This window comes from Dendrobates tinctorius, unplaced genomic scaffold (genome assembly GCF_039654945.1).
Source record: "Dendrobates tinctorius isolate UK_male_01 unplaced genomic scaffold, ASM3965494v1 ptg000060l, whole genome shotgun sequence".
Taxonomy (NCBI): Eukaryota; Metazoa; Chordata; class Amphibia; order Anura; family Dendrobatidae; genus Dendrobates; species Dendrobates tinctorius.
Genome location: NW_027361728.1, coordinates 78,087,597 through 78,100,756, shown reverse-complemented (window position 1 = coordinate 78,100,756; position 13,160 = coordinate 78,087,597). Strand labels below are relative to the sequence as shown.

The 13,160-nt window shown below is 44.6% G+C and overlaps 1 long non-coding RNA gene across 1 annotated transcript in view; it reads left to right on the top strand.

Annotated features, from left to right (window-relative positions):
- The first annotated feature begins 1,958 nt into the window (after positions 1-1,958).
- LOC141092797 (uncharacterized) overlaps positions 1,959-13,160 on the top strand; it is a 46,355-nt gene continuing 35,153 nt past the window's right edge. The window contains exon 1 of the long non-coding RNA XR_012232924.1: positions 1,959-2,028. This is a non-coding gene — a long non-coding RNA (uncharacterized lncRNA). The remainder of the gene's footprint in view (positions 2,029-13,160) is intronic.

Genomic DNA, 13,160 nt, shown 5'->3' with positions numbered 1-13,160 from the left:
GTCGAGAGTTTGGTGCACCGAAGTGCAGGTTGCGAAGAATAGCTTGAGTTAAAGAAAAATGTGTGTTCATTTGTAGTATGATATTTCTCTTACAGGATGGTTCGTGTTTAATGGAGAAGTCTGACAGAGCGGGGAAACCGAAAGAGAGTGTCCATGTTCAAGGAAGGGGGGACGAAGAAGACATGCAATGTTTTGTTGTAACATGTTGGTTGTAAGAGCAAAAGAAAATGAAAAAAAAATACATAAAAATGGGGTACTTGTGATGTTGTACAGTTGTTTTGTTGTATAATACACACAAGTAAATGCAACAGGTCTGGGTAAGAGAAGGTCTGAGGGACCAAAGGGAAGTGTGAGATCCGAAAGGGGTCTATGTGTGAAGAGGGTCTGGGAGACTGAGGCGCCGACCATGACATGTAACTGAAAGAAAGGAAAAAGAGATGGAAGATGTGAGAAAGACAGCCATCCTAGGTCAGGTCCCCGACACCACGGACACCCCTGAAGGAGGAAAGTGGACGCCGGTAATGATCTGGTAGGTGTGAGGCCTCGATCATGGTGTACCAGACAGTGGAAAGTGACAGAAGGGGAGAGTAGGGGAAGGTACACGCTATAGAGAGAATATGGGTGTACCTAGCCCAATTTGAAAGACATTGTCATGTGGCGTGCGCGCTAGTGAGTAGCAGTAGGCTGCTCAGAGCATGGTGCTCCCAGTATGGTTCGGCCCCCGCGGGTAGTGGGTTTGGCCCAACAACTGGTCCGACAACAGAGTGTAGGTAAAGCTTCAGAACGACGAAGGCAGGGATTACGATTGTCGAGGACGACAATAGACAAAGGAAGGAGGAGTGCAGGGAAGGTGACCTGACGAACGGACAGACTTGTCAGAATAGGGAAGGGAAGGTTTACACAGTTTGACAGGTGTCAGTTACTACAGTGGGGAAGCAGCTAAGAAAGTGTAGTGGACGTGCAGTACCTTGGATTGACCATTAGAGGGCAGGGAGGAGTGTGAGTAAAGGACTTGACATCAGCTTAGGGCTTAGGAAACCGTTGGTCATGGGGGGCGGAGTTAGAGGGAACCAGGAATGATATAAATACTGAGGGAGGGTTCCAGAAAGTTCCAGTCCCCAGGGGGAGCTCCAGTGACAGGAGGACTACGACAGTTTGTGTACTGTGAGGAAAACTAAACCAGGGGGACTGAGGATATAGTCAGGGGGGTGGTCCTGACACAAAAGTACCGCAGTATAGACGAGGCACCGAGGTAAAGCATGCCGTATTGAGAGAGAAGACTGATCTGTAAAAGTACTGTTGGTTTACGGGCCTAAGGAGGCCACAGTGACGAATCTGACAGGAGCGTCGAAGAGTGAAGAGGGGACGGTGCGTATATGTACGTCCCCGGAGTAAAGTACGGTGTGCGTGAAGCGGCCCTGGAAACGGAGGGCCGATAAGTGAATTGAAGTGCGGTGTACTTCGGAGGCCGTCAGGCGGACGGCAAGAGAATAAACTTGGACCTGTTGTACCCGACACCTGCCTCCATCGTGTCTCTGTTACGTCTCTGCGCGGTAAGAGAGGGACCACCCCCCAGTCCGGCCCACGACCCTACACAGTCCGTTGGCAAATACAGGTGCATATCACAAAATTAGAATATCATCAAAAAGTTTATTTCAGTTCTTCAATACAAAAAGTGAAACTCATATACTAGATAGAGTCATTACAAATAGAGTGATCTATTTCAAGTGTTTATTTCTGTTAATGTTGATGATTATGGCTTATGGCAGGGGTGGGAAACGTCTGGCCCACGGGCCATATGCGGCCCACGATATCATCCGATGCGGCCCGCAGCCACTTTGACAGTTTTTTCGCTGTGGGACCTTTAATTCTTCAGAGAACTTGGTTCCCATCACAACTGCATCTAATTAGCAAAGCACATGCGCTAAGTGACATCATGTCTCCGCCCACTCATGGGGGGACTCGTTCCAGTGAGTGAGCTGCTCGTAGTCAGAGGCGCCTCCTGCCTGGCCCCCTCCTGAGTATCGGGTGAGTACGTGCTGTGCCCCTCATGTCGGGCACCGCTCAGGATGGCAGTCGCTCTGGTGTCTAGTTCTGTCACCTTCCAGCTCTGAGGGGTCAATGCTATCCCTAGGAGGCAGCAGCTGGTGTGTGGAGGAGTATTGCCTCCCCTCTGCCCAGATTTGTACTCATTGTCAGCTACAAACCAGGGCCAGGTGGCTCTGTAGTGGCATTGCCAGCTCCTAGACCAATCTGGATATGAATAGTGCTCAAGGTAGTCATTAGGTATTGCTCACCATAGGCAGCAATGGCCACTCTGGGAGCCTCTGTGCCAGCTGCTGCTGTACTCTGTATTTTGTGCACCCTCCCAGCCAAAGCAAAGGGGAGAATGTCTCAGCCTGGTAAGGGAGGTAAGAGGAGCCCAAATTCTGGAGTTTGCACTGTGCAAATGCAAAATCCTCCTGGTGCATATGAGAGTGCAGGCAGCTGGGGGCCAGTGCATTAGTAAGTTTGAGCCTTCCCTGCTGCCGATGCATTTCCTGTTTGCTGGCTGCCCTTCTGCAGAGTTCCTGCAAGGCAGGGCTTCCATGCAACATGTCTGGAGATCACTACTCTGTGTGCACACGCTGCGGATTCTGCTGCGGGTCCGCAGCAGTTTTTGCTCCAGTGTACAGTACCATTATTCCCTATGGGAATAAAAAACCACAGTGCAGACGGTGCGGATTTTTCCGCGGTTTTGAAACTTCAGAAAGAATTGACATGTCAATTCTTTCTGCGGATTCCGCTGCGGTTTGCCATCTCCTCCATTGTGGAGATGAAAAACCGCAGAGCAATCCGCAGGTAAAACCGCAGGTCTTTTGACCTGCATATTTACCTGCGGATTTTACAATCTCTGCGCGTCCAAATCCGCACCCCAATCCGCAGCGTGTGCACATACCCTTAGTGCAAGCTGACATGGCTGCACTGGCATGCATGTACTCTCTGCAAAAACTGCACAGCCCATTGCATCTTGTCAATCAGCAAGCAACTGGTCAAAAATTCCATGCACGCTTAACTTAATATTTTTCTCTTTTTTTATATTGCATTTTTTTCATGGTTGCAGCTTTAGGCATTTACTACTTAGCATTTTTCTTATTTTTTGCATGCTCATTTGTGATTTTATTTTGCAAAGTTGCAAATTATTTCTTGTGCACTTTTATATTTGCAGGCATTTTACTATCATTTTTTAAATTTTTTTTTATAATTTTGCAGTTGCATTTTTTTCTTGCAAGTTATTTTGTATTAGCATTTTACTGACTGATGCAAGCTTAGAATACCAGTTGGGAGTAGCAACATCATTAATACCTCCCAACATAGCAGGCCTCACCAAAGAGAAGTCCTTCCAGCCATCACATTAGGTGGGAGTTATTTAAAGGACATCTGTCACCAGGTTTGGCTGATACGAGTTATGGCCACTGCCTTTCGGGGCTGATGTGTAGTATTCTATATTGCTGTATATCTGCCCCGATCCGATCTGTAAGAGAAGAAAAATAACTTTTTTTTATATTCACATGGGGGCGGTCCGGTCCAGCGCAGGCGTCGCTGGTCCTGGTGCGGTGCCTCCCATCTTCTTACGATCCCAGCCCTCCTGCTTGCTTCATGTGGATGACGCGTCCCTGCATCATCCACAGTCTCCTCGAAATCACGCTCCTGTGCAGGCATACTTATCTGCCCTGTTGAGGGCAGAGCAAAGTCCTGCAGTGCGCAGGTGCCGGGAAACATCAGAGAGGCCCAGCGCCTGCGCACTGCAGGACTTTGCTCTGCCCTCAACAGGGCAGATAAGTACGCCTGCGCAGGAGCGCGATTCCGGTGAGACTGTGTGGATGATGCAGGGATGCGTCATCCACATGAAGCAAGCAGGAGGACTGGGATTGTAAGAAGATGGGAGGTTCTGGATCAGGACCAGCGACGTCCATCGGACCAGACCGCCCCCAGGTGAGTATAATAAGTTATTTTTCTTCTCTTACAGGTCGGATCGGGGGCAGATATACAGCATTATAGAACTCTGTATATCAGCCCTGAAAGGCTATTGCCTTAACTTGTATTGGCCAAACCTGGTGACAGGTTCCCTTTAAATGTTTGAATAAATATTAAGTTAATAATTTTATACGGCCCCTGAACGCCTTTATAAAATTCCAAATGGCCCTTGACCGAAAAAAGGTTCCCCACCCCTGGCTTGCAGCCAATGAAAACCCAAAAGTCATTATCTCAGTAAGTTAGAATACTTTGTACTACCAGCTTAAAAAATTATTTTAAAATCTGAAATGTTGGCCTACTAAAATGTACGTTCAGTAAATGCACTCAATGCTTGGTCGGGGGCTCCTTTGGCATCAATTACTGCATCAATGCGGCGTGGCATGGAGGCGATCAGCCTGTGGCCCTGCTGAGGTGTTATGGAGGCCCAGGTTGCTTTGATAGCAGCCTTCAGCTCATCTGCATTGTAGGGTCTGGTGTCTCTCATCTTCCTGTTGACAATACCTCATAGATTCTATATGGGGCAAAGGTCAGGCGAGTTTGCTGGCCAATCAAGCACAGTGATATTGTTGTTTTTAAACCAGGTATTGGTACTTTGGGCAGTGTGGACAGGTGCCAAGTCCTGCTGGAGAATGAAATTTCCATCTCCAAAAAGCTTTTCGGCAGAGGGAAGCAAGAAGTGCTCTAAAATTTCCTGGTAGAAGGCTGTGCTGACTTTGGTCTTGATAAATACAGTGGACCTACTCCAGCAGATGACATGGCTCCCCAAACTATCACTGATTGTGGAAACTTCACATTAGACCTCAAGCAGCTTGGCCTTTAAAAATCCCAGCTATACTGGAGTGGAGCCATGTGACGAAAAGAAGCAAACGGATCAAGTGGTCATCACCACCCACACAGCTTAGCAACCAATATGAAGCCCTCATGCTGGAGAACGAAAATGGCACAGCTCAGGATGATACCGTATCTACAAGAGAAGACACACTATCAACAAAAGAAGTTACTCTGTCAACAAAAGTGGAAACAAATGACACTCAAAAACACTCATGAGCAACAAGCAGTGCGTCCGGAAAGAAAAGAAGAGTGGTAGTTATGGGCGACTCACTACTAAGAGACATGGAGGCAACTATCTGCAGGCCGGACATAACCGCACGAGAAGTATGCTGCCTCCCAGGAGCAAAAATCAAGGATGTGGCCAACAGGATACCAACTATCCTCAAATCCAAGCACGACTACCCTTTCCTACTGATACATGTAGGCACAAACGACACGGCAAGAAATGACCTACCAACTATCTGCAAAGACTTTGAAATTCTGGGGAAGAAAATAAAGGAACGGAACGTACAGGTTGTTTTCTCATCAATCCTCCTAGTCGATGGTCATGGCATCAGAAGATGGAATAGGATACTAGAGGTGAACAACTGGCTACGACGGTGGTGCAGGCAGCAAGGATTTGGATTCTTGGACCATGGCGTGAATTACCTCTACGATGGACTTCTCGCAAGAGATGGGATACACCTCACAAAACCTGGGAAACACACATTCACCAGAAGACTTGCCACACTCATCAGGAGGGCTTTAAACTAGAGGAAGAGGGGATGGGTGGAAAAACAGCAGACAAGAACATGCAGCAGAAGGACAAACTAATCAAGGATACTAGATGTGGTAAAGAGGACCCAAGACAGGGTACTCAGAAGGAAGCTAAGAAAAAGGAAGCAAAACTTCTTTCCTGCATGCTGACCAACGCAAGAAGCCTGACCAATAAGATTGAATATCTGGAGTTGGTAATGTATGAGGAAAAATACGACATAGTAGGAATAACTGAGACATAGTTAGACGACAGCTATGACTGGGTGGCTAACTTGCAAGGATATGATTTGTTTAGGAGGGATCATAAAAAAAGGAAAGGGGGTGGAGTCTGTCTATATATAAAGTCCTCTTTAAAGCCCACACTAAGAGAAGATATACAAGAGGGAAATTAAGAGGTGGAGTCTCTGGGGGGGAGACACAAGGAGGGAAAAGTAATAAAATCCTCATAGGGGTTTGTTATAAGCCACCAAATATAACAGAAACCACTGAAAATGCATTATTGAAACAAATAGACAAAGCAGCAAATCACAATGAGGTGATTATTATAGGGGGACTTCAACTACCCCAACATAGACTGGGAAACTGAAACCTGCATAGCTCAGAAAAGAAACCAATTTCTGTCAGTGACCAAGGATAATTATCTGTCACAACTTGTGCAGGGCCCAACTAGAGGGACAGCCCTTCTGGACTTAATTTTAAGCAACAGGCCAGATAGAATAACAGAAGTACGAGTCGATGGGCACCTAGGGAACAGTGACCACAATATAATACAATTCCACTTGTCCTTCTGTAAGGTGCCCTGGAAGGGGGTTACAAAAACGCTGAAGAAGAGTTGTGGTTTGCCGATTGTTTTTGAAGAAGAAGTAACAAGAAATGCTTTTGGTACTAATCATCATGAGTCCATTTTCTTATGGATTTTTTTATTATTATTATTAATATTTTTATCTTTATATCTTTATTATTTAGATATTTTATTATTATATTTTTTTCAGCTATTGCACAGTGGTATGGTTATTGTATATCAGGATGGTATATGGGACCATCTTATGGTGGCCTTATTATTATTATTGTATTCATATCATAGTGCAATTATATTACATGGCACTTTAATATCACAATGGTATATATGGCTACGTTGAGGTAGCTTTATTATTATATTTATATGATGCTGACTCACATGTCACTTTAATAAATTAATAATTGTAATTTATTGTCACTATTCATTATATTAGGGTAATTATAGTTTCCTTCTGCAATGTGTAATTTGTGCACAATATATGTCACTGTATTATGTAATAATTCACATTTTACACAGTTTTCAATTGCACATTTGTTATTAATATTTTTTCCTCATTAATTATGATTTATATTAAATAAGTATTTTAGCATGTGCACTTTTTTGGTGATCTTTTTCTTCACATTATTAGCGTGAATTCGCTGGCGCACTTGAATTCGGTTAAGGAGTGGGTTACTTCTCATTCTAAGGACACCTGGAGCTAGTGCACATGCATTATGGTCAACGCTCCAAACACTTCCGAGGGCGCTGCCATAGTAACATGCGTGAGTCACACCACGCTATTTACTTTAGCGCATGTCAGGAAGTGTGGTTTAATGGCAACGGAGCTGTGTGATCGACGCATGTGCCGTTTAAAGCCCTGGATGACTCATTACTTTATCGGCACCCTCATCGGTCCTTGTCTGTATAAAAACACCTCCCCAACTCATTGGGTCACGCCCCCGGAAGAAGCAAGCGGGCGAAACGCGCGTCGGGGCGCGGGGACAGCATCACAAACGGCACTTATCCTTGCTTATATTTTAAGTAAGTACACCATTATAATAGGGTATATTTATGCGTACAGCACTTATCTATTGGGCATGGATTAGGATAATTGGAGGTATATGACATTGGGGCACATAGTGAGTATGCAAGTTTGTGGCTCGGTTTCATTGGATTCCTTTATGCCATCCTCTCATTATGCACTTATTATTGCTATATTTGGTGTGCTTATAATATTGTGCTCATACATTTTTGATGTTCAATGAGCGATATTATTATAATACAAAGACTATATTGCAAATCTATAGTTGATGCTGCCCCCTAGGGGTATATGTTTGTTTGAAAATAATTGGTAGCTATTTTAAATATTTTTACTGTTTTATAAACAAAATTGTTTGTCATATTTATGGTTGTCTTCTTTTTTTGGGTGTCAGTTTGAATAGCTGCCTCCATTGTTTTTTGTGAATTTCAGGAAAGCAAAGTTTGATCAGCTTAGAGAGGACCTTTGCCGAATTGATTGGGACAATGTCCTCAAAAATAGGAGCACAGAAAATAAATGGGAAATATTTAAATCAGTTTTACACACCCACTGCGAGCTAGACATACCGTACAGAAATAAAAGGGCTAGGAACAGGAGAACACCAATGTGGCTAAATAAGGATGTAAAAAGGGCAATAAATAACAAGAACAAGGCATTTAAGAAGCTAAAACAAGAAGGCAATGAAGAAGCATTAAAAAGTTATAGAGAAAAAATAAAATGTGTAAAAAACAAATACATTTAGCAAAAGTGGAAACTGAGAGACTCATTGCTAAGGAAAGTAAAACAAACCCCAAACTATTCTTTAATTATATAAACAGTAAAATGATTAAAATTGATGGTGTCAGCCCTTTAAAGAACAATGAGAGTTGAATCATAGAGAGCGATGTTGGAAAAGCAAATATTTTAAATTCTTCTTTCTCAACAGTGTTCACACAGGAAAAGGATTTGCCAGGGGAAATGCAGAGTGATAATGTAAACTCCCCATTAAGTATTACCTGCCTAACCCAGGAAGAAGTGCAGAACCGCCTTAGTAAGATTAAAATTGACAAATCACCAGGCCCTGATGGCATTCACCCTCGGGTATTAAGGGAGTTAAGTAATGTGATAGACAGGCCTCTATTCCTTATATTTAAAGACTCTATAGAAACAGGATCTGTTCCTTTTGATTGGTGGCAAGCAAATGTGGTACCAATATTCAAAAAGGGGTGTAAAAGGGAACCTGGAAACTATCGGCCGGTAAGCTTAACATCTGTTGTGGGTACAATTTTTGAAGGGTTTCTAAGGGATACCATTATGGAATATCTCAATGTTAATAAATGTTTAACTCCATATCAACATGGATTTATGAAGGATCGCTCCTGTCAAACTAACCTGATCACTTTCTATGAGGATGTAAGCTCTCAAATGGACCAAGGAGAATCATTGGCTGTCATTTATCTCAACTTCTCTAAAGCATTTGACACTGTCCCACATAAAAGATTGGTAAGTAAGATGAGAAAGCTTGGGCTAGGGGAAAATGTGTGTAGATGGGTAGGTAGCTGGCTTAGTGATAGAAAACAAAGAGTGGTTATTAATGGGGCATACTCAGATTTGGCCAGGGTTACTAGTGGGGTACCACAGGGTTCTGTATTGAACCCCCTACTATTTAATATATTTATTAATGATCTAGTGGATGGCTTACACAGTAAAATATCAATATTTGCAGATGATACAAAACTATGTAAGGTAGTTAACACAAAGGAGGACAGTTTGCAACTACAGACAGATTTGAGTAAATTGGAGAATTGGGCTGAAAAATGGCAAATGAGGTTTAACACAGATAAGTGTAAGGTTATGCACATGGGAAGGAGAAACAGATGCTATAATTACTTACTAAATGGGAAACTGCTGGGGAAATCAGACTTGGAAAAAGACTTAGCAATCTTAGTCAATAAGAAGCTAAATTGGAGTGCCCAGTGTCAGGCAGCTGCCACCAAAGCAAATAGGGTCATGGGATGCATTAGAAGAGGTCTGGGGACACAAGATGAAAACATAATTCTCCCTCTGTACAAATCACTCATCAGACCACACTTGGAGCATTGTGTGCAATTTTGGACGCCGGTGCTCAAGAAAGACATTACTGAACTTGAAAGGGTTCAAAGGCGGGCTACTAAAATGATAAATGGAGTTGGTTCACTACAATACCCAGAAAGGTTATCAAAATTAGGTCTATTTACTCTAGAAAAGAGAAGACTTAGGGGAGACCTAATATATACAGTATATACAAGTATATCAGAGGGCAATACAGAGATCTCTCCAATGAACTGTTTGTACCAAGGACTGTGACAAGAACAAGGGGGCATTCTCTTCGTTTGGAGGAAAGACAATTTCTGCACCAGCATAGAAGAGGGTTCTTCACGGTAAGAGCAGTGAGGCTCTGGAATTCTCTTCCTGAGGAAGTGGTGATGGCCAACTCACTGAATGAATTTAAGAAAGGAATGGATGCTTTTCTTGTGAATAACAGTATAGAAGGTTACGAATAACAGAATATTATAGGTAGATGATTGACCCAGCTTAGGGGAAGGAATTTTTTTCCCTATGGAGAAAATTGGCTTCTACTCTGTGGGTTTTTTGCCTTCCCCAGGATCAACAATGCAGAACAGCTGCACTAAAAATAGGCTGAACTAGATGGACATAAGGTCTTCCTTCAGCCTTCAAAACTATGTTACTATGTAACACAGCGCCAATGATCCTGAACCCCTGAAGACAACCAGAAGGCCAAAACTTGACAGGAGGCATGGTTTCTAAATTTTAATGTATGGAAACCTCAGCTGACTTAGCAGGAATTGTGGAGATGCCCACTGCAGGCACTGTGTTCTCTAATCATACAGTGAACATAGGCAGCAGTAAGTTTTAGGGTGCTTTTACACTGCGTCTAGTACATGCTTGTTGGCTTTGTAGTGGCTTATGACTAAACTCCTCCTGCAAAACGAAATTTTGACATATGCACTGACGGGGCCATAGGCTTATATGGTGCTGACAGAGCAAACATGCGTTCTGCCATGCATCATTTTCGAGCATGTATGCCTACCAGAGGCGGACACCCAGATGCAGTCCATTACGTTCGCTCTGCCAGCACCATTATAGCCTATGGCTTCGTCAGCACATACATCCAAACCCCGTTTTGCAAGGGGTTTGAACGTATGCCCCAACGGAACCACACAGCGTGTACTAGATTACATGTGAAGGCAGTCTAGGCTGGTTTCACACTAGTGTTTTTTAGCGCTGCGCTTCGTGCACCTCCATGCGCATGCGTTCTGCGCCCCTATCTTTAACATGGGGGCGCATGGTCTAGCGTATGCACACGTTCGTATGCATTTTCGTGCGCATGCGTTTTTTTGTAGTGTTGCCTTGGCGCGCCGGATGCAACCTGTTGCATTTTTGGTCCGTCCGACCTGTCTCAAAAAAACGCATGCGCACGGAATACGCAAAAAAAAACACATTACAGTCTATGGGAACGCAGGCGTGCGCACATGGTCACACCTTACAGCAGTGCAGCAGCCCAAGAAAGTCACACCTTATAGGAGTACAGCAGTCCAGGTAAGTCACACCTTACAGGAGTGCAGCAGCTCAGGTAAGTCACACCTTACAGGAGTGCAGCAGCTCAGGTAAGTCACACCTTACAGGAGTACAGCAGCCCAGGTAAGTCACACCTTACAGGAGTGCAGCAGCTCAGGTAAGTCACACCTTACAGGAGTGCAGCAGCTCAGGTAAGTCACACCTTACAGGAGTACAGCAGCCCAGGTAATTCACACCTTACAGGAGTGCAGCAGCACAGGTAAGTCACACCTTACAGGAGTGCAGCAGCCCAGGTAAGTCACACCTTACAGGAGTACAGCAGCCCAGGTAAGTCACACCTTACAGGAGTGCAGCAGCTCAGGTAAGTCACACCTTACAGGAGTACAGCAGCCCAGGTAAGTCACACCTTACAGGAGTGCAGCAGCTCAGGTAAGTCACACCTTACAGGAGTGCAGCAGCTCAGGTAAGTCACACCTTACAGTAGTGCAGCAGTCCAGGTAAGTCAAACAATACAGGATTGCAGCAGTCCAGGTAAGTCACACCTTACAGGAGTGCAGCAGCCCTGGTAAATCACACCTTACAGGAGTGCAGCAGTCCTGGTAAGTCACTCCTTACAGCAGTGCAGCAGTCCTGGTAAGTCACACCTTACAGGAGTGCAGCAGCCCAGGTAAGTCACACCTTACAGGAGTGCAGCAGCCCTGGTAAGTCACACCTTACAGGAGTGCAGCAGCCCTGGTAAGTCACCCCTTACAGGAGTGCAGCAGCCCAGGTAAGTCACACCTTACAGGAGTGCAGCAGTCCAGGTAAGTGACACCTTACAGGAGTGCTGCAGCCCCGGTAAGTCACACCTTAGAGAAGTGCAGCAGCCCCGGTAAGTCACTCCTTACAGGAGTGCAGCAGCTCAGGTAAGTCACACCTTACAGGAGTGCAGCAGCCCAGGTAAGTCACACCTTACAGGAGTGCAGCAGCACAGGTAAGTCACACTTCACAGGAGTGCAGCAGCCCAGGTAAATCACACCTTACAGGAGTGCAGCAGCCCAGGTAAGTCACACCTTACAGGAGTGCAGCAGCCCTGGTAAGTCACACCTTACAGGAGTGCAGCAGCCCTGGTAAGTCACACCTTACAAGAGTGCAGCAGCCCTGGTAAGTCACACCTTACAGGAGTGTAGCAGCCCTGGTAAGTCACACCTTATAGGAGTGCAGCAGCCCTGGTAAGTCACACCTTACAGGAGTGCAGCAGCACAGGTAAGTCACACTTCACAGGAGTGCAGCAGCCCAGGTAAATCACATTTTACAGGAGTGCAGCAGCCCAGGTAAGTCACACTTCACAGTAGTGCAGCAGCCCGGGTAAATCACACCTTACAGGAGTGCAGCAGCACAGGTAAGTCACACCTTACAGGAGTGCAGCAGCTCAGGTAAGTCACACCTTACAGGAGTGCAGCAGCCCAGGTAAGTCACACCTTACAGGAGTGCAGCAGCCCAGGTAAGTCACACCTTACAGGAGTGTTGCAGCCCAGGTAAGTCACACCTTACAGGAGTGCAGCAGTCCCGCTTAGTCACATCTTAAAGGAGTGCCGCAGCAAAGGTAAGCAAAAAATGAATTTACACAAACACATATTGTTAAGTCTAATAAAACACAGTGAGGCTACATGGCTTAAATTGGTATTAGATGACACAGGTGTTGTCCTGGTGTGACGTCTTAAACATTATGGTAAGACATGTTTGATTCAAATAGGTTTTAATTGTTGCTCAATCGATACACCTTGAGAGAAATGCAAAACAATCTCCTATAAGCAGAGAAATGTAATTTCACTCGTGTTTCAAGAAATATTTTGTACAGCATGACATGAACATCATTGAATATAAGTGGCTGCTGTGTACAGCTGCTGCTGTTTACATTGCAGAGATAACTGCTCTCTATCATCAGACACGCAGCTTAGGACTGGAAACAATTAGGACTTTGCAAGTTTAAATCATTGCAGCAATATGTTAGTAGCAATTGTGTACCCCAAAAAATACGGTAGTAATGCAGCCCATTAGGAAGGAGTTCTGTTAGCAGTACTTAATCTAAGGTCACCTCACTTGTAAGGTTTATGTCCATACCTAAAATGGAAACTGTCACCAGGTATTTTTGCTATGTAAATTGAGAGCAATATGATGTAGGGACAGAAACCCTGATTC